At 40.9% G+C, this 21,991-nt stretch overlaps 1 protein-coding gene across 3 annotated transcripts in view; it reads right to left on the reverse strand.

Annotated features, from left to right (window-relative positions):
- elmo1 (engulfment and cell motility 1 (ced-12 homolog, C. elegans)) overlaps positions 1-21,007 on the reverse strand; it is a 214,486-nt gene extending 193,479 nt beyond the window's left edge. For 2 of the 3 annotated variants that reach the window (XM_071375195.1, XM_071375190.1), the window contains exon 1: positions 20,829-21,007. The gene's annotated coding sequence lies outside the window, so the exon portion shown is untranslated. The remainder of the gene's footprint in view (positions 1-20,828) is intronic. The other variant, XM_071375192.1, reaches the window with a different exon arrangement.
- Between the last annotated feature and the right edge of the window lie 984 nt (positions 21,008-21,991).

Genomic DNA, 21,991 nt, shown 5'->3' on the forward strand with positions numbered 1-21,991 from the left:
CATTAAGAGAAGCTCTAGAGGCAATCATCTGTTTTCAGAGAGAGAGAGAGAGAGAGAGAGAGGGGCTCACCAGGTTATGAGAGAGAGCAATACAGACAGAGAGATGAGAGTATGTGGCAAATCTGAACGTCCTTGAGTTTTCCAATTTACTTTGAAATTCAATGTCAGCCATGACACCACAAACAGACAGAGATGGTCTTTCCTCTAGTTTGCATCCACAATTGCAACCTATTCCCTATATAGGCCACTACTTTTGACCAGAGACCTGGGCCCGGTTTCCCAAAAGCATCTTAAGGCTAAGTTAATCTTAAAACCATAGGATCCTATGGTTCAAACGATAAACTTAACCTTAAGATGCACTTGGGAACCCGGGCCCTGGTCAAAAGTAGTGCACTAAACGAGGAATAGAATGCCATTTGAGACCAGGATTTCCGCTAGGAAAATGTGGAGTCAGGCAATGTGACCGGGAAGATTTAAATTTACAGGCCATTTGAGAAATTGATCAGACCCATATGCATTGGGTGCATAACCCATTAGGGTGTCACGCCATGGTGCTCAGAATGACAGAAATCATATTTAGATTATGGTAATTCATCTTAACAGAACACACATCTCCTGTAATGAAGCAGCCAATAAAATGTCATTTTCAAACATTTGCCAAAATGCAATTAGCTGGAAAACAACATTGTAATCAACGCACCTGATGCGAACGGTATATGACAGATATGAAAATCTCTGTTAGAAACTTAGAAAGAGGGTGAATCTATAGATGCAACAACGACGATGGGTTGCTAATATGACCAGGATTTAGCCTTTGGATTCTGGACAACGAAAGAAAGTTATATGAAAACCAGTAGAACAGGAGAAATGGAATATGAGGAAGTCTTTCATAGGCAGCGCTAGTGGCAAAAGGCCTAGCTGAATATTGAGGTGCGGCTGTCAGTGAAAAGCATCTAAAACAAGTGTGAAGATAATGTGTTTTGAGTAGAATTTAATATGTTGAGACAAGAAAAAGAGGGGTGTGTGGCAAAAGTAGCCTATTGGAGCTTCTATCTCCATAATGCATGCACTCAGATACCCAGAATGCACTCAGCTGTCTCCCGCATTCATTGTTTCATAGTGTGAATTGTTTGCCCTTTGTCTTAACTCACCACATCCACAACTAATAAGCTGAGCTTCAGTATTTTTGTCTTCTTCACCTTACACAGTAAGTCAACGAAAGTCCGTTTTTTTAACATCCATTGCAAATAATAGCCTAATAGTTCCTCACAGTTGGCCTATTTAAAAAATCTTTCCAACAATCTCCCCCTCGATAATCACAAAGCCATCTGATGATCCCATTTATCCAGTGGAAATGTCATAACTTACCTTACCCTTGTGCAAAATCAGTTGTCTGTCCTGAGCTCACTGCAGGGAAAATCTGAGGGCCCGGAATAGACTACAGTTGATACAATGTTGCAAGTTCACTAGCTACAGTGTAGGGCTGGATCCAGTTGATTGTATCAAATCAATGTTGCACTTCACAAGAAATTGCTCAAGTCAAGACAGATAGAAGAGGGAGAGAAACAGACTAGGTAAAGAGAATAATGTGATTGAAAATTCCAGTTCTTTCATCGGTATATTTTAAAAACTGTTTTTATTTGTCGGCCTTATGTTTTTTACTTAGTTGACAAATGAAAGTTAGAGGCCAGCGGCTGCCTCGGCCATCTCGGAGTTAGTTCCATACGCTCATTTAGGTAATGTAGTAGCCAATAGTCACTGTGCATCAATGTGTCCACATGGCAGAGGCTGCTGCTCTCGCATTAGTTGAATTTTAAACTTTTTTTATTTGTATAATTTTAAATTAAGATTTTTATGATTAACCTCTTGACATGATTTTGAGAAACGAAAACATTATTATTGAAATGAAACTGTTACACGAAAATGCACATATGAAAATCTTAACTGGCATGCAGATCGGTATAAAATGGTAGGATAAATTGTACGCTTCCCGAAACTCACTCGTAGCCTATGAAGTCTTCATAAAATATTTCGCTACACGTTTCTATGGTCGGATTTTCAAGCAAGGTAAAACATGCCTCATAATATTAAGTACAACATTCAGGTTTCAACCAACTAAGTATGATTTCAAAATGCATACTGCCTCCAGATCACATTGTAAAGTGGTGGGTGACACGCTGATAGTCTGTTAACCATTGTTTATTCTTCCAGTCTACTTGGCAACAATGCTATTTATCTGCTTTTCTTTTTGGGCCAAAAGCCAGCAATTACCGGCTAATGAAAATCCTGTTTGAGACACAGCCCTTGTCGTGTTTTGAGCAGCCTTTTCTAGTTAAGATACAGACATGGATGAGCCTGTCGGACTGTGGTTGTAGGAATGTAATCCATTGTTCATATGGGGATCTGATGCTGCCAACGATAATGTCTCTATTCTCTCTAAACTCCAGTGTAAAAGACAGGAGGTCCTTATTTCTGGGTTCTGCTAAAAATTGAGAGAATACCACAGATTCTGTGAGCGTCCAATTGGTATCCTATTAAGACCATCTTGACTTTTTTCACATTTTGTTACATTAGAGTCTTATTCTAAAATGTATTAAATTGTTTTTTACCCCCCCCCCCCCCAATCTACACATAATACCCCATAATGACAAAGCAAAAACTGTTTTTTTGAAATTTTTTGCAAATGTATAAAAATAAATAAATAAATAAATATTACATAAGTATTCAGACCCTTTACTCAGTACTTTGTTGAAGCACCTTTGGCAGTAATTACAGCCTCGAGTCTTCTTGGGTATGACGCTACAAGCATGGCACACCTGTATTTGGGTAGTTTCTCCCATTCTTCTCTGCAGATCCTCTCAAGATCTGTCAGGTTAGATGGGGAGATGTTCAAATCGGGTTCAAGTCCAGGCTCTGGCTGGGCCACTCAAGGACTTGTCCCAAAGCCACTCCTGCGTTGTCTTGGCTGTGTGCTTCAGGTTGTTGTCCTGTTGGAAGGTGAACCTTCGCCCCAGTCTGAGGTCCTGAGCGCTCCGCAGCAGGTTTTCATGAAGGATCTCTGTACTTTGCTCCATCCATCTTTGCCTCGATCCTGACTAGTCTCTCAGTCCCTGCCGCTGAAAAACATCCCCACAGTATGATGCTGCCACCACGCTTCACCGTAGGGATGGTGCCAGGTTTCCTCCAGACATGACGCTTGGCATTCAGGCCAAAGAGTTCAATCTTGGTTTCATCAGACTAGATAATCTTGTTTCTCATGGTCTGAGAGTATTCAGGTGCTCCAAGCGGGCTGTCATGTGCCTTTTACTGAGGGGCTTCTGTCTGGCCACTCTACCATAAAGGCCTGATTGGTGGAATGCTGCAGACATGGTTGTCCTTCTGGAGGATTCTCCCATCTCCACAGAGGAACTCTGGAGCTCTGTCAGAGCGACCATTGGGTTCTTGGTGACCTCCCTTACCAAGGCTTTTCTCCCCCGATTGCTCAGTTTGGCTGGGCGGCCAGCTCTAGGAAGAGTCTCGGTGGTTCCAAACTTCTTCCATTTAAGAATGATGGAGGCCACTGTGTTCTGGGGGACCTTTAATGCTGCAGAAATGTTTTGGTACCCTTCCCCAGATCTGTGCCTCGAACACAATCCTGTCTCGGAGCGCTTTTGGACAATTCCTTCGACCTCATGACTTGGTTTTTGCTCTGACATACACATGTCAACTGTAGGACCTTATATAGACAGGTGTTTGCCTTTCCAATTCATCTCCAATCAATTGAGTTTACCACAGGTGGGCTCCAAGTTGTAGAAACATCTCATGGATAATCAATGGAAACAGGATGCACCGGAGCTCAATTTCGTGTCTCATAGCAAAGGGTCTGAATGCTTATGTAAATAAGGTATTTCTGTTTTTTTATTTATATATTTTAAACCCTGTTTTCACTTTGTCATTATGGGGTATTGTGTGTAGATTGCTGAGGAAAATCTATAATTTAATCAATTTTAGAATAAGGCTGTAACCTAACAAAATGTTGAGAAAGTCAAGAGGTCTTAATATTTTCCGAAGGCACTGTACATAGTGCATTACTTTTGACCAAAGCTCTATGGTCCTTCCGTCAAAAGTAGTGCACTATATAGTGAATAGGGTGTCATTTGGGACACCTGTTTTTCTTGATTCTTTATCATCTGACAGTCAGATTCCTGGTTCTGTGAGTTGTTGTTAACCTCAAGGTCAGCCTGTGATGAATGACACAGTCAACAAGACAAGAAAGATAGTGAGTGTATCACTGCCCTGGGAACATGACTCCACCACAACACACACACGCACAGTAAGAGTCTTATCCAGTTTTACTGGCATCTAGAATTCCCAGTCAGTAAAGATCTCCACACCTCCAGTTAATTACCACTGAGGTATGATAGGAGCTCTCACAGAGAAAGCAAACGTCTAATTTGACAACCTAATCAGTGTTTGGAAAAGAAAATCTGCAGAGTTAACTTAGCTATTGCTACATCCTTAAAACCAATCTACACAATATTTCTCAAATATTTGTCTCTTTCAAATCAAACATCTATCCTATCCCCTTTGGTCTCATAATTTAAAAAAATGGAGGCCTTATGCAACATTCTTTCCTTGATGTGATAAAAAGGAGCACATCAATTCGGTTTCCGTACACAGTGCTGTTTCATTAGGCTACGGCTCCATACATTTGCATAGTCAGACCGTACTGGAGTGGAAATGAGAAACAGATCAAAGAGATAACAAGAGGGTCAGCCAAGGGAGGAAGGAAGGAAGGAGTGAGAGGCAGAGAGAGAGCAAGTGAGCTCATGGTTTCTTAGAAACCGAGTAAACTGATCCATCCATCTCTCCCTCCATCCAATCTAACGCCTTGCTTTATTTCCAGTTCAGCTCACGATCCATCCATCCATCCATCCATCCATGTGCTGTCCTCTCCCATCAGGGGCAGGCTTTGATAAGACCTGTGCTGTGAGCGGCAGGCAGGGAGGGAGAGAGCGAGCGCGACAGACAGAGGAGAGGCGTGCTGTGACTCACATGCCACGTCCATGCTGCATGGACAGGGAGCAGGCAGGGAGGGAGAGACACGCACACACACACACACACGGCAGTGCTACAGTGTAGAGAGACTGATGTAGTGCTCTCCATTGGGCTATCTGGCGGCTCTGTTATGGCGTGTGGTATATGTTCCTGGCATGGTAAACGCCAATAAATAGCCATTCTGAGTAATCACCTTCAACCAATGGTGAATCATTTCTATCATAATGGGAGTGGTCAGCAACATTAAGGCGGTTATATACAATAAAACATAATACAACACTTTACACAATACATTAAGTGTGTTCCCTCAGGCCACTACTCTACTATCACATATCTACAATACAAAATCCATGTGTACGTGTGTAGAGTGCATGTCTTATCATGTGTGTCTGTACCTGTGTATGCGTCTCTTCACAGTCCCCGCTGTTCAATAAGGTGTATTTTTATCTGTTTTTTTAAATCTGATTCTACTGCTTGCATCAGTTACATTTACATTTACATTTAAGTCATTTAGCAGACGCTCTTATCCAGAGCGACTTACAAATTGGTGCATTCACCTTATGATATCCAGTGGAACAACCACTTTACAATAGTGCATCTAACTCTTTTAAGGGGGGGGGGGGGGGGTTAGAAGGATTACTTTATCCTATCCTAGGTATTCCTTAAAGAGGTGGGGTTTCAGGTGTCTCCGGAAGGTGGTGATTGACTCCGCTGACCTGGCGTCGTGAGGGAGTTTGTTCCACCATTGGGGTGCCAGAGCAGCGAACAGTTACCTGATGTGGAATAGAGTTCCATGTAGCCATGGCTCTATGTAGTACTGTGCGCCTCCCATAGTCTGTTCTTGACTTGGGGATTGTGAAGAGACCTTTGGTGGCATGTCTTGCAAACAAGTAGTGATGAAGTCATTCTCTCCTCCACTTTGAGCCATGTGAGATGTACATGCATATTATCTCTGTACATTTAGGGGCCAGCCGTGCTGCCCTGTTCTGAGCCATCTGTCATTTTCCAAGGTCCCTCTTTGTGGTACCTGACCACACGACTGAACAGTAGTCCAGGTGCGACAAAACTAGACTTGATAGTGTTGTTAAGAAGGCAGAGCAGCGCTTTATTATGGACAGACTTCTCCCCATCTTAGCCTCTGTTGTATCAATATGTTTTGACCATGACAGTTTAGAATCCAAGGTTACTCCAGTTTAGTCACTTCAACTTGCTCAATTTCCACATTATTTATTACAAGATTTAGTTGAGGTTCAGGGTTTAGTGAATGATTTGTCCCAAATACAATGCTTTTAGTTTTGGAAATATTTAGAACTAACTTATTCCTTGCAACCCATTCTAAAACTAACTGCAGTTCTTTGTTAAAACTTCTTATGGCTGGGGGCAGTATTGAGTAGCTTGGAAGAATAAGGTGCCCAGAGTAAACTGCCTGCTACTCAGGCCCAGAAGCTAAGATATGCGTATTATTAGTAGATTTGGATAGAAAACACTCTGAAGTTTCTAAAACTGTTTGAATTATGTCTGTGTATAACAGAACTTATTTGGCAGGCGGAAGCCCGAGGACAAACCATCCAGGATTGGTTTTCTATGGGGATCTAGATTTCTACGGCACTTGCTTGCAGTTCCTATCGTTTCCACTAGATGTCAACAGTCTTTAGAAATTGGTTGATGTGTTTCCTTTGAGAAATGAAAAAGTAGCCATGTTCAGATTGAGGGTCGAGTGAAGTGTACTGTTTGTTAGAGGCGCGTGACCTGAAAGCTCGCTCCACTTTGTTTTTATCCGCTATTGAACGCAGTTTATCCCGTCTTAAATTTGATCGCTTATTTATGTTTAAAAATACATAAAGTTGTAGTAGGAAAGTTGTTTGAAATGTCTGGATCAAGTTTACAGGTAACGTATTAGATACTTTGTAGTCATGTTGCGCGAGTTGGAACCGGTGTATTTTCAGAATCAAACGCACCAAATAAATGGACATTGTGGGGATATAACGACAGAATTAAATCGAACAAAAGGACCATTTGTGATGTTTAATGGACATATTGGAGTGCCAACAGAAGAAGATCTTCAAAGGTAAGACATGAATTATATGTTATTTCTGACTTTTGTGTTGTGCCAGGCGGGTTGAATTATGATTTTCATGTGTTTGTTTGATGGGGTGCTGTCCTCAGATAATAGCATGGTTTGCTTTCGCCGTAAAGCCTTTTTGAATTCTGACACTGGCTGGATTAACAAGAAGTTGATCTTTAAACCAGTGTATAACACTTGTATGATTTATGAATTATTATTATTATGAGTATTTCTGTTTTTGAATTTGGCGCGCTGCTATTTCACTGGGTGTTGTCAAATCAATCCCCTTAACGGGATTGGCGAGCAAAGGGATCACTAAGAAGTTAACATACCATAAATATCATAGTATATAGACAAACAAAAGCAGGCTAGATAGTTTGGTGCCAGGGGGTTTGGATTTTGTTTTGGGGGCCTTTGTGCCGCGCCTGAAAATGAGGTGAAACACTGACAGGAGCTATACAGTAGCAGAAGGCTTCTCGTAGACAGTGTCTTTGCATGAGAGAGGTGAATTTTTACACCGGCTGTTGTTACCCCGTGCAAGCCATCAGGATCATGGTTGGATTTCCAACTGATCCGTGCACACGAGTGTCCACATCATAATATTTTTATGTGGAGAACGACAAGAGCGATGGAGAGAACGAAAAAAAACAGACAAAAGGAAGAGTGCAGGAGCGTGATGAGAAGAAGGTGGATCCATAAAACGCAGCAGTAGGAGAGCAGTGACCCATCCTGTGAAACCAGTAGTAGAGGAAACACAGTGAGTACACAGCTGGAGCTAACCTGTGTGAACACCTGGGTTGTACAGCAGCATGCTCCAGCTGCTGGAGACGACATGTATAACAGAGAGAAATATAATCAACACATCCAACACCATCCCGACACACTCACACCACAAGAGAGAGAAAAAACACATCTGCACCCATCCAAGCTATACTTAGATAAATTCCTAACTCTGTAATGTTCATCTGACTGGTTCATAGTAACAGGAAACTAAATACCAAAACTCTAAAAGGTTACATACTGTACAAGCTCTTCCACAGACAGCTGGAAAGAGGTAGACCAAATCAATAACTATCGGTTAACGAACTTGTTCAAATATCTGTGGGGAAGGATGGTATGTGGTGGTGGGATACTAAATAGACAGGAACATCTAATTAACACTCAACTCATTAGGACCTAAGTCTTCTTGAGTACAGCTGGAATGTTAGGGGACAAAGTGAATACTATCACTTAACAGATTATTTACAATGTACTGTACAGTTTAAAACCTCTGAGCTGGCTGTACCATAACAATGTCAAACCTACTTGAGGGGGCTTCGTTGCCCTCAAATCAGGCTAAGGCCTCTGGTCTCAGTACAGATTACAGAAGAGTACTTACTTACTGAAGAGTACAACCAATGATCTCAAGAACTGATCAGAGTACAGTTGTGGCCAAAAGTTTGAGAATGAAAATGTATGTGTGTGTCAAAGTCTGCTGCCTCAGTTTGTATGATGGCAATTTGCATATATTCCAGAATGTCATGAAGAGTGATCAGATGAATTGCAATTCATTGCAAAGTCCCTCTTTGCCATGCAAATGAACGGAATCTCAAAAAAACATTTCCACTGCATTTCAGCCTTGCCACAAAAGGACCAGCTGACATCATGTCAGTGATTCTGTTAACACAGGTGTGAGTGTTGACGAGGACAAGGCTGGAGATCACTCTATCATGCTGATTGAGTTCAAATAACAGACTAGAAGCTACAAAAGGAGGGTGGTGCTTGGAATCATTGTTCTTTCTCTGTCAACCATGGTTACCTGCAAGGGAGCACGTGCCGTCATCATTGCTTTGCACAAAAAGGGCTTCACAGGCAAGGACATTGCTGCCAGTAAGATTGCACCTAAATCAACCATTTATCGGATCATCAAGAACTTCAAGGAGAGCGGTTCAGTTGTTGTGAAGAAGGCTTCAGGGCGCCCAAGAAAGTCCAGCAAGTGCCAGGACCGTCTCCTAAAGTTGATTCAGCTGCGGGAATGGCAGCAGGCAGGTGTGAGTGCATCTGCACGCACAGTGAGGCAAAGACTTTTTGAGGATGGCCTGGTGTCCTGAAGGGCAGCAAAGAAGCCACTTCTCTCCAGGAAAAACATCAGGGACAGACTGATATTCTGCAAAAGGTACAAGGATTGGACTGCTGAGGACTGGGGTAAAGTCATTTTCCCTGATGAATCCCCTTTCCGATTGTTTGGTGCATCCGGAAAAAAGCTTGTCCAGAGAAGACAAGGTGAGCGCTACCATCAGTCCTGTGTCATGCCAACAGTAAAGCATCCTGAGACCATTCATGTGTGGGGTTGCTTCTCAGCCAACGGAGTGGGCTCACTCACAATTTTCCCTAAGAAAACAGCCATGAATAAAGAAATGGTACCAACACATCCTCCGAGAGCAACTTCTCCCAACCTTCCAGGAACAGTTTGGTGATGAACAATGCCTTTTCCAGCATGATGGAGCACCTTGCCATAAGATAAAAGTGATACCTAAGTGGCTCGGGGAACAAAACATCGATATTTTGGGTCCATAGCCAGGAAACTCCCCAAACCTTAATCCCATTGAGAATTTGTGGTCAATCCTCAAGAGGCGGGTGGACAAACAAAAACCCACAAATTCTGACAAACTCCAAGCATTGATTATGCAAGAATGGGCTGCCATCAGTCAGGATGTGGCCCAGAAATTAATTGACAGCATGCCAGGGCGGATTAGAGGTCTTGAAAAAGAAGGGTCAACACTGCAAATATTGACTCTTTGCATCAACTTCATGTAATTGTCAAGAAAAGCCTTTGACACTTATGAAATGCTTGTAATTATACTTCAGTATTCCATAGTAACATCTGACAAAAATATCTAAAGACACTGAAGCAGCAAACCTTGTGGAAATTAATATTTGTGTCATTCTCAAAACGTATGGCCACGACTGTACAGCAGAAGAATATAAACGCAGTGAGCCCATTTCCTTACAGTTCTGCCATTCCCTTAAGCCGGTGCTTCTGTGCTATAATATTAATAACAACTGTCATTGTGTATTCAGTGGTTGCAGCATCACAGATTTATACTATAAATGACTGGATTATCATCACCTCATCTCAAACTCTGTGTGTGTGTGTTACTTTACAGTATAACACCTTCATTTACACTTACCTGCTGTTTCAATTAACGCTGTAATACTGCAGGGAGCCATTAAAACACATGGATACATAAATCTTAAATGGAACATCGAATCAATTCAACCTTAAACTACATGAGGACATGTAGAGCCTAGGAGAGATTTACTAGCAGATTAAAGGATTATAAATTGGATGTTTAAGGTATTAAACACTGCCAACCCGGCGAGGTAAAAAAGACAGTGAAGTTTGAATCAAAAAGGTTTGACAGGCGGCAACTGGAGGCTTTTTAGACAGGACTTCTGGTGGGGAAACCATTAAGATTAACAAATAGCAAGCAAGGAATACATCAATAGGATAACAATTTACATACCTTAGCAAGAACGAGAGAGAGAGAGAGAGAGAGAGAGAAAGAGACATGCCAGGCGAGGTTTTCTACTCATAAATTGCCATGGTTGGAGGTGAGAGGGTGCCAAACTTCAGAGTAATTTATGTGCACCCAGGCACATGTGGTGAATCTGAATGAGCCATGCTCCCTTGGAACGATCTCCTTTCAGTCTGCAACCTAATCTGGGGCCATATATATCAAGCATCTCTGAGTGCGAGTGCTGATTTGGGATCAGTTTAGCATTTTAGGTCATAATGAATCAGATTATTATGGACAGGCGGGACTTGATCCTAGATCAACACTCCTACTCAGAAACTCTTGGTGCAGACCTTGATCTCCTGACTGGCGCGGTGGTCTAAGACACTGCATCTCAGTGCTAGAGGCATCACTACAGACCCTGGTTCGATTCAAGGCTGTATCACAACCGGGCCGTGATTGGGAGTCCCATAGGGCGGCGCACAATTGGCCCAGTGTCGTTAGGGTTTGGCCGAGGTAGGCCGTCATTATAAATAAGAATTTGTTCTTAACTGACTTGCCCAGTTAAATTTAAAAAAATTCTAGATTATTAATCTCTAGACTTAAAACAAAAGATACTGCCCTTTAACGTAAATCCTCTTCATCAATGAGGCTTATACTGGGATAAATGTGAGGGGGGAAACCAAAGCTGGAAAGAATTCACTTCTAAATACTATTAACTTTGTGTCATTTTCGTTTAAAGACCCCTTAGGGGTTTATAAATGTTTATTTGGGCAGGTCGAGAATCGAGCAGGGGCTTGCTATGACCAGTTAAACAGGATTTTCCCCTGCGTGTGTTATGACCATTAAAATAGTATTTTCCCTGTGTGTTCAATTTCTTTGTCATGCTGTTCTTCAGGGGTCTATAAAAAGGGATGATATTCTGCTGACACATCACTTCTGGAGCGCTAGTCAAGGCTTTCCAGGCTGGACACACTGGTCCTCCAGGTGTGAAGAAGAGCTAGTAAAAACAAACACACACATAGTAGACTTAGGAATAGGTTATATGACTAAATTGTTGTGTAGATTTATGGAGGCATCAAGTGAAACCACATCAATTGTGACAACGTATTGTACTCGGTTAGATGAATGCATACTGTAAGACTACAACTTAATCAAATCAGGCAATTAGCTCAATCCTAAACCCCATTCCAAATCTCCATAAGGCAGAAAATGTAGATACCACTGATATGTAACCGAGGAATTAAGAATCGGTTGGCATCTTTGAGGAACTCAGTACAAGGCAAGGCCAATATCAATACAAGGGATAGTCTACACTGGCAATACAGCCACATCTGTCTACCACAGTCCTGACACCCATAATCCCTGGCAGCCAGACTCAGAGGGAGCCAGTATCTTCTGTGTGTTTATATCAATAGGACATGATGAAACAGGCATTCCTGCTGCTGTGCCATCACAACAAACACACAACACAAGCATCTCTTCTGGTTAACGGAACATGGATGAGGGGCTGCATAGCCCTTTGTGAAGAGGTCTCTGAGATCATCATAGCTGGGGCCATACTACTGTCACACACACTCACAGTCAGACGAAGCAGCTCCAAAAACATAGGATTGGTGTGTGTGTCATTTTTTTAAGATAATGATCCAATCTATAGGATGGAGAAAACATCTATAGAGAAAAGATCTATAGGATAGAGTAAACATCTATAGGATAGAGAAACCATCTATAGGATAGAGAAACCATCTATAGGATAGAGTAAACATCTATAGGATAGAGAAACCATCTATAGGATAGAGTAAACATCTATAGGATAGAGAAACCATCTACAGGATAGAGAAACCATCTATAGGATAGAGTAAACATCTATAGGATAGAGAAACCATCTATAGGATAGAGAAACCATCTACAGGATAGAGTAAAACATCTATAGGATAGAGTAAAACATCTATAGGATAGAGTAAAACATCTATAGGATAGAGAAACCATCTACAGGATAGAGTAAACATCAGGATAGAGTAAACATCTATAGGATAGAGTAAACATCTACAGGATAGAGTAAACATCTACAGGATAGAGTAAACATCTACAGGATAGAGTAAACATCTATAGCGGGTATTCCCAAACTGGGGTACGCGCAGTGCTATCGGAGGTACGCCAAATAAAATGTCATTCACAATTCTCAATCAGTCCATTTAGTAAGGCCGCGTTCATTAAGACACATAACAGCTCTACTGATAGTACTGCTACTACCAGCAGTACTATACCTGCACCTGTCGACAACAAGTTGTTCTGCTTCCACGAGCACATCCAATGCTAGCATCAGTAATTCATAATACATTTGTTGGTAGCCCAGCTAGCATGGACACTGACAGTTGCGAATCTGATGCAGCCGAAGAGCTACTGCCCCCTTACCCGGGAAAGCACCAAACAGACAGAGACGTTGGACCATTGAAGAGGTGCAACTATGATGAGAACTACAATGATTTGGGGTGCACTTATATTGGGAGTAGTGCCTTTCCTCAGCCACAGTGTGTTATATGTGCAAAAGTACTATCTCACAACTCGATGAAACCTTCACTCTTGCGCAGACATTTAGAAACTAAATATGACAATTAGAAAAATAAGCCACGGGAGTTTGAGCAAGAATTAAGACATGTATAAAAGCAACAGATACCATTAATAAGAAGGGGCTAGAAGCGTCTTATATGATGAGCTACCGAGTGGCTGGGACAGGCAAGCCCCATACTATTGTGGAGGACTTAATTCTTCCTGCTGCCGCGGACATGGCTGGGACAATGCTGGGGGAAAAGGCAAAAACAAAACTATACAGACAATGTCTTCATCAAACAACACCGTTTCACGACGCATCAGTGACATGGCAGGAGAGGTTTTGAAACAATTACAACTTCACATAAAAGCCAGTGAATTCTATGTGTTACAGCTGGATGAGTCAACAGACGTGGCGGGCCTGGCACAGCTCCTGGTATATGTCCGTTACGTTTATGGGGGGCCAATTAAGGAAGACATCCTCTTCTGCAAACCACTGAAACCCAGAACAGGAGAGGATATTTTTAAAGTACTGGACAGCTTTGCGACATCAAATGGACTTTGGTGGTCAAGATGTGTTGGTATCTGTGGAGTGGTAACGCACGTGCAAGCAGTTGCTCCCGACACCACTTGGGTACACTGCAGCATCCACCGAGAGGCTCTTGCTGCCAAGGGAATGCCTGACAGCTTGAAAGACGTTTTCAAATCAAATCACATTTTATTTGTCACATGCACCGAATACAACAAGTGTAGACCTTACAGTGAAATGCTTACTTACAAGCCCTCAACCAACAATGCAGTTTCAAGAAAATACCCCCAAAAAAGTAAGAGATAAGAAAAACAAATAATTAAGGGACAGCAGTAAATAACAATAGCAGGGCTATATACAGGGGGTACCGGTTCAGAGTCAGTGTGTCAATGTGCGGGGGCACCGGTGGAGGTAATTATGTACATGTAGGTAGGGTTATTAAAGTGGCTATGCATAGATAATAACAGAGAATAGCAACAATGTGTGGGGAGGGGGGTGAAAATAGTCTGGGTAGCCATTTGATTAGAGGTTCAGAAGTCTTATGGCTTGGGGATAAAGCTGTTTAGAAGCCTCTTGGACCTAGACTTGGTATTCTGGTACCACTTGCCGTGCGGTAGCAGAGAGAACAGTCTATGACTAGGGTGGCTGGAGTCTTTGACAATTTTTAGGGCCTTCCTCTGACACCGCCTGGTATAGAGGTCTTGGATGGCAGGAAGCTTGGCCGTAGTGATGTACGGGGCCGTACGCACTACCCTCTGTAGTGCCTTGCGGTCGGAGGCCGAGCAGTTGCCATACCAGGCAGTGATGCAACACGTCAGGATGCTCTCGATGGTGCAGCTGTAAAACCTTTTGAGGATCTGAGGACCCATGCCAAATCTTTTCAGTCTCCTGTGGGGGAATAGGTTTTGTCGTGCCCTCTTCATGACTGTTTTGATGTACTTGGACCAGGTTAGTTTGTTGGTGATGTGGACACCAAAGGAACTTGAAGCTCTCAACCTGCTCCACTACAGGGGTAGGGTAAGTACGTACAGTCACTGTGGGGACGACGTCCTCGATGCACTTATTGATAAAGCCAGTGACTGATGTGGTGTACTCCTCAATACCATCGGAAGAATCCCGGAACATATTCCAGTCTGTGCTAGCAAAACAGTCCCGTAGTTTAGCATCTGCTTCATCTGACCACTTTTTTATAAACCGAGTCACTGATGCTTCCTGGTTTAAATTTTTGCTTGTAAGCAGGAATCAGGAGGATAGAGTTATGGTCAGAATTGCCAAATGGAGGGTGAGGGAGAGCTTTATATGCATCTCTGTGTGTGGAGTAAAGGTGGACTATAATTTTTTCTCCTCTGGTTGCACATTTAACATGCTGGTAGAAATTCAGTAAAACTGATTTAAGTTTCCCTGCAGTAAAGTCACCGGCCACCAGGAGCGCCACCTTCCGGTGGGCATTTTGTTGTTTGCTTATGGCGGAATACAGCTCATTGAGTGCAGTTTAAGTGCCAACTGCGCTCTATGGTGGTATGTAGACAGCTACGAAAAATACAGATGAAAACTATCTAGGTAGATCATGAGATACTCTACCTCAGGCGAGCAAAACTGTGAGACTTCCTTAGATATCGTGCACCAGCTGTTGTTTACATAAATGCATAGGTCCCCGCCCCGTGTCTCAGATAGAGTGTATAACCCGCCAGCTGTGTGTTCTTAATGTCGTCGTTCAGCCACGACTAATTGAAACATAAGATATTACAGTTTTTAATGTCCAGTTGGTAGGATATACGTGCTTTCAGTTCGTCCCATTTATTTTCCAGTGATTGAACGTTAGCTTGCAGAATGGAAAGCAAGGGCAAATTAGCCACCGTCGTCTGATCCTCGCAAGGCACCCGGATCTTTTGCCTTGAAAGCTCTGTTTCCTTCTCCAGCGAGTCACGGGGATCGTGCCTGGTCGAGTGTCTGCAATATATCCCTTGCGTCAGACTCGTTGAAGAAGAACTCCTCGTCCAATTTGAGTAATCCCAGTTCTGATGTCCAGAAGCTCTTTTCGGTCATAAGAGACGGTAGCAGCAACATTATGTACAAAACAAGTTACGAACAAATAGAAAAAAAACTAACAAAATAGCATGATTGGTTGAGAGCCGATAAGACGGCAGCCCTACCCTCCGGCGCCATTGAAAATGGTTAACTTTGTTAAAGCAAAGCCCCGGAACTCTCGTGTATTTTCTGCAATATGCAATGATATGGGCAGCGACCATGAAACACTTTTACAACATACAGAAGTGCGCTGGTTATCAAGGGGCAAAGTATTGACACGTTTTTTTAAATTGAGAGACGAGCTTAAAGTTCTTTACTGACCATAATTTTCACTAGTCTGACCACTTGCATAATGGCGAGTTTCTCACACGACTGGCCTATCTGGGTGATGTTTTTCCCACCTGAATGATCTGAATCTAGGATTACAGGGATTCTCTGCAACTATATTCAATGTGCGGGACAAAATTGAGGCTATGATTAAGAAGTTGGAGCTCTTCTCTGTCTGCATTAAGAAGGACAACACACAGGTCTTTCCATCATTGTATGATTTTTTTGTGTGCAAATGAACTCAAGCTTACGGACAATGTCAAACAGAGAAGCACCTGAGTGAGTTGGGTGCGCAATTACGCAGGTACTTTCCTGAAATGGATGACACAAACAAATGGATTCATTATCCCTTTCATGCCCTGCCTCCAGTCCACTTACCAATATCTGAACAAGAGAGCCTCAAGGAAATTGCAACAAGTGGTTCTGTGAAAATGGAGTTTAATCAGAAGCCATTGCCAGATTTCTGGATTGGGCTGCGCTCAGAGTATCCTGCCTTGGCAAATCGCGCTGTTAAGACACTGATGCCCTTTGCAACCACGTACCTATGTGAGAGTGGATTCTCAGTCCTCACTAAATACAGGCACAGACTGTGTGGAAAATTATTTAAGACTGAGACTCTCGCCAATACAATCCAACATTGCAGAGTTATGAGCATCCTTTCAAGCACACCCTTCTCATCAACCTGTGGTGAGTTATTCACCATTTTCAATGAACAAATAAGATTTTATATGTAAGATGGTTAAATAAAGAGTAAAATTATTTATTATTATTATTAGTGCCCTCGTCCTATAAGAGCTCTTTGTCACTTCCCACTCATTCTTATGTTTAATAAATGTATCGTATAGTGTGTGTGGCAGGCTTACAATGATGGCAAAAAAACAAAATTTGAGAGTGCGCTGACCCTGCTGCACAGCTGGGTACGCAGCTGGAGGTTGAATGTTTAGGGGTACGGGACTATAAAATGTTTGGGAACCACTGATCTATAGGATAGAGAAATCATCAAGAGAAACCATCTATAGGATAGAGAAACCATCAAGAGAAACCATCTATAGGATAGAGAAACCATCAAGAGAAACCATCTATAGGATAGAGAAACCATCAAGAGAAACCATCTATAGGATAGAGAAATCATCAAGAGAAACCATCTATAGGATAGAGAAATCATCAAGAGAAACCATCTATAGGATAGAGAAACCATCAAGAGAAACCATCTATAGGATAGAGAAACCATCAAGAGAAACCATCTATAGGATAGAGTAAACATCTACAGGATAGAGTAAACATCTATAGGATAGAGTAAACATCTATAGGATAGAGTAAACATCTATAGGATAGAGTAAACATCTATAGGATAGAGTAACCATCTACAGGATAGAGTAAACATCTACAGGATAGAGTAAACATCTACAGGATAGAGTAAACATCTACAGGATAGAGTAAACATCTATAGAGAAAACATCTATAGGATAGAGAAAACATCTATAGGATAGAGTAAACATCTACAGGATAGAGTAACCATCTACAGGATAGAGTAACCATCTACAGGATAGAGTAAACATATACAGGATAGAGTAAACATCTACAGGATAGAGTAAACATCTATAGGATAGAGTAAACATCTACAGGATAGAGTAACCATCTACAGGATAGAGTAACCATCTACAGGATAGAGTAACCATCTACAGGATAGAGTAAACATCTACAGGATAGAGTAAACATCTACAGGATAGAGTAAACATCTATAGGATAGAGAAAACATCTATAGAGTAAACATCTATAGGATAGAGTAAACATCTACAGGATAGAGTAAACATCTACAGGATAGAGTAAACATCTACAGGATAGAGTAAACATCTATAGAGAAAACATCTATAGGATAGAGTAAACATCTATAGGATAGAGTAAACATCTATAGGATAGAGAAAACATCTACAGGATAGAGAAAACATCTATAGGATAGAGAAAACATCTATAGAGAAAACATCTACAGGATAGAGTAAACATCTATAGAGAAAACATCTATAGGATAGAGAAAACATCTATAGAGAAAACATCTATAGGATAGAGTAAACATCTATAGGATAGAGTAAACATCTATAGAGAAAACATCTACAGGATAGAGTAAACATCTATAGGATAGAGAAAAAATCTATAGAGAAAACATCTACAGGATAGAGTAAACATCTATAGAGAAAACATCTATAGGATAGAGTAAACATCTATAGGATAGAGTAAACATCTATAGAGAAAACATCTACAGGATAGAGTAAACATCTATAGGATAGAGAAAAAATCTATAGAGAAAACATCTACAGGATAGAGTAAACATCTATAGAGAAAACATCTATAGGATAGAGAAAACATCTATAGAGAAAACATCTACAGGATAGAGAAAACATCTATAGGATAGAGTAAACATCTATAGAGTAAACATCTATAGGATAGAGTAAACATCTATAGAGAAAACATCTATAGGATAGAGAAAACATCTATAGAGAAAACATCTATAGAGAAAACATCTACAGGATAGAGTAAACATCTACAGGATAGAGTAAACATCTATAGAGAAAACATCTACAGGATAGAGTAAACATCTACAGGATAGAGAAAACATCTATAGGATAGAGTAAACATCTATAGGATAGAGTAAACATCTATAGGATAGAGAAAACATCTACAGGATAGAGTAAACATCTATAGAGAAAACATCTACAGGATAGAGTAAACATCTATAGAGAAAACATCTACAGGATAGAGTAAACATCTACAGGATAGAGTAAACATCTATAGGATAGAGTAAACATCTACAGGATAGAGTAAACATCTACAGGATAGAGTAAACATCTATAGAGAAAACATCTACAGGATAGAGTAAACATCTACAGGATAGAGAAAACATCTATAGGATAGAGTAAACATCTATAGGATAGAGTAAACATCTATAGGATAGAGAAAACATCTATAGAGAAAACATCTATAGGATAGAGAAAACATCTATAGAGTAAACATCTACAGGATAGAGTAAACATCTACAGGATAGAGTAAACATCTATAGGATAGAGAAAACATCTATAGGATAGAGTAAACATCTATAGGATAGAGAAAACATCTATAGAGAAAACATCTATAGGATAGAGAAAACATCTATAGAGTAAACATCTACAGGATAGAGTAAACATCTACAGGATAGAGTAAACATCTATAGAGAAAACATCTATAGAGAAAACATCTATAGGATAGAGAAAAAATCTATAGAGAAAACATCTACAGGATAGAGTAAACATCTATAGGATAGAGAAAACATCTATAGGATAGAGAAAACATCTACAGGATAGAGTAAACATCTATAGGATAGAGTAAACATCTATAGGATAGAGTAAACATCTACAGGATAGAGTAAACATCTACAGGATAGAGTAAACATCTACAGGATAGAGTAAACATCTATAGGATAGAGTAAACATCTACAGGATAGAGTAAACATCTACAGGATAGAGTAAACATCTACAGGATAGAGTAAACATCTACAGGATAGAGTAAACATCTACAGGATAGAGTAAACATCTACAGGATAGAGTAAACATCTACAGGATAGAGTAAACATCTATAGGATAGAGTAAACATCTATAGGATAGAGTAAACATCTACAGGATAGAGTAAACATCTATAGGATAGAGTAAACATCTACAGGATAGAGTAAACATCTATAGGATAGAGTAAACATCTATAGGATAGAGTAAACATCTATAGGATAGAGTAAACATCTACAGGATAGAGTAAACATCTATAGGATAGAGTAAACATCTACAGGATAGAGTAAACATCTATAGGATAGAGTAAACATCTACAGGATAGAGTAAACATCTACAGGATAGAGTAAACATCTACAGGATAGAGTAAACATCTACAGGATAGAGAAAACATCTATAGGCTAAAGAAAACATCTATTGAGAAAACATTTATAGAGAAAACATCTACAGGCAAACTGCTGCCACTGGATGCATCTTCTAGCCTACAATAACTCCCAAAATGCCATTGATTGCAATGCAATGAATTGAATGTGGTTGAATTGATAGCGTGCCTCCCATATCTGGGCGAGTCATTGCGTATATCCCTCCCACAATAAAAGCAACTCAATCTGAAGGAGGTGAACATTTTTCAAAACCACGTGCAAGGGAAACATAGGCAGGAGGGGCGATGAGCGGACTTCTCATGTAAGTTAATTCAGGTTTGTTTACAGTGGCCAAAGCTGAACAAGGGAAGTTTGAGCTGTTTGATTAACTAAAAGAAAAATACGACTGTATGCCTAGTCATTCCATAATCGTCTTATTTATATAAATAACACATCTAAACTGATCGAGGATATATTGTAACTTGCCCTGTATGCTACAGAACAAAGTCTGGACAGAGCTATTTTGTAAGCAAGTTATCCACTTGTGTTTCAACAAACAACGACTTCATACACGACCTATTTCATGGGAAGTCCAGTGTTCAGGATGGAATTGTAAACTGGAGGCGAACGAGCCAACTTCAAGAGCGGCTGGACTGTTTTGAGCAAGCTTGTCAATCAACAAAACAGCGCCCAGAACCGCTGGCGGCCACTCCTGCTGAAAAGTAGCCTACTGATACAATTTCCAGGGCGCGCAGACCTAAAATTTAACACTGGCAGTAACATTGGCAATAGTAGCGAGGTGTTTTATAGCGTGTAGCCTAAATCAGTAGAAGCAAAGAGAAAAACTAAAATGCATGCTTTCTGTGTGGGCTAAATTAAAGAACATTTTGAATGTTTACCAACCTGGCAAATCGCGGGGACTTATCCTGTGCCAAAGCGCTGATGTTCGGAGTTTGTGTCACAGATAGACAGTCAGTTCTGTGTTTTCTGTCCCTCTCCTGCGCGCTAGATTGTGCTGATGTTTTCACTTCCTCTTTCTTCGCCTTCTGTTAGTTGGCTCCTCTCTCCTCCGAGGCTCGAGCAGCGATGCGAGGGACGTTGACCAATTAAAACACAACAAACAATTGAACAATTGAATGGGGCGACAGGACACTCCCCGTTGATGTGTGGCAATTATTATGATAGCAAATGAATAATGTCATGCTTGAACCTCGGGATAAGCGTTTAATATTTCATAGCTATCGATGAATTAATACATAATATATCAAAGAGAGCATGTGGGGGTTAGGCCTATAACCTTGTAGCCTACCATAAGATACATTTATTTGAAATAAAAGGGGGAAACTAACTTTGATTGGGTAAGACCTTAAAATAAAAATAATTTTGAACATTCAAATCTGATACCTTTGGGACATAGTTTCTCCCTAGGTCACATTTCACAATAGATGGAAACAGACGGTATATAGATGAGAATAATAGACAATCATACAAAAGCTAGAGTACAGTACAGTCAAAACCAGACTTAATTAAATTCATGTCATATAGCTACACCTACTGGCTCCAATATCTAAGCTACCCAGCAGGAGAGAGAAAGACATCTAAGAGTGAGTGATCTGAACTGTTGCCACTGTGCCAGGCTCACACAGCTCTCCTCTCCACAGTATATCAACAGGATTAATACAGGGCCATGTGCCTCTACTGTCTGGAATATAATCTGGGATAATGGTGTCCAAACACCCATCCTGAGGAACCTGTCTGTATGACTGAATCGCGTGGCTTTCTCTCTAGTACGAGATCACGGCTAGGTCAAAATGAACCAAGCCATGTAATATGATCAGTATTAAGTGGTGTTGCATAATGTATTTGATTGATATGAGCTATCATATGATAGTTAAAATTTGTACAAATATTTGTTTTCTTTTTAATACCCACAAGAATTTGTCTGAGCCATCTAAACAGCATAGATTGTTGAGACTTTGAAATAAAATAAAATCTATCCCAGTCATTGACCACAGTACCTTTGAGTCAAGTCAGAGCATAACTATAGCCAATGGAATCTGTCAAGT

This window comes from Salvelinus alpinus, chromosome 29 (assembly GCF_045679555.1).
Source record: "Salvelinus alpinus chromosome 29, SLU_Salpinus.1, whole genome shotgun sequence".
In the NCBI taxonomy this organism is placed as follows: Eukaryota; Metazoa; Chordata; class Actinopteri; order Salmoniformes; family Salmonidae; genus Salvelinus; species Salvelinus alpinus.